Below are 1,127 nucleotides of genomic sequence, written 5' to 3' on the forward strand. Positions count from 1 at the left end.
TCAAGACTAATGTAAATTATATAGTAAACGACTTGTTTGTTAATTGTTTCGGGATACAGCAACACACATACATATACACATATACTCATCATTAAGGCAGTGACATTTTCCACTCTATCTCTGTCATCCACACAAGAGGCGTTTCCAGCGCTGCATTCACAACCAACGTTTTTCTCTGCTCCACTGCTGCCTGTTCTAAACACACAGATGGTTCTTATAAGCACGCTTCAGACATCCTTTATATTTTAAATGAATATTAATCATGGTTATGTTTAATATTTCACCATATCAAATATTTTGCATCTGTTGATTTTCCTGCTTCGTGTGATTTGTTGTGATTTCAGAACATTTCTGAAAGAGAAAAATAGAGTCCAAATCATCCAGCGGGTTTTTTTTACCTACATTGTCACTTTTTTGCATTTGCTTTTGTCTAATTAGAAAGCAACTAGCAAAGTCATTTGGAAGTCATTTTTAAATCACAGGAAGTCACAATGTTAAGACTTAAAAAACGTTCGTTAACAAAAAGCGAGCTTTATTATAAAAAGCCGAAGGCATGAAAAAACAAGAAACTAATTAACAGAAACAACACCGGGGAGCACGACAGACAGGAACAAACTTACATACGGGAACAGGCAGGAGACACGGACAAGCATGGGTGACAGTGACATGAAATGACGACGAACAGAAATGGAGCACAGGGGAATCAAGATCAATCAAGATCTGGATCTGATGACTTGACAGTGGTTACTTCAGCAAACCCACCCGATACTACAACCACAAGCTCATCTTCTGGGCTGTGTTCTATCAGATGGTTTGAGAGTAGTCGAGCGAGATCTGCTTTGTTCTCTTCCAGTGCCATGAAGCTTGATCAGTCTGCTGGAAGTGGAACGTAGTCATTAACGATTTCTCTGCGTACTGGTCGGTGACGCTCTTTACGTTTCCTCCTTGTGCCCGTTTTGATGGATTCGTCATGGTACCTGTCGAAGACTACATCAACCCTCTGGTACTTCTCTCCCATCTTCAACACCGTCTCAGCAAACTTGTTGGCATAGTCACCAAATGTTGTAGTGTCAGGCGGCTTCCCAAGTGCCATTACAAGTGCTTGGCCATCAATAGCCAGGCAGCTG

The sequence above is a fragment of the Gymnodraco acuticeps genome, unplaced genomic scaffold, assembly GCF_902827175.1.
Source record: "Gymnodraco acuticeps unplaced genomic scaffold, fGymAcu1.1, whole genome shotgun sequence".
In the NCBI taxonomy this organism is placed as follows: Eukaryota; Metazoa; Chordata; class Actinopteri; order Perciformes; family Bathydraconidae; genus Gymnodraco; species Gymnodraco acuticeps.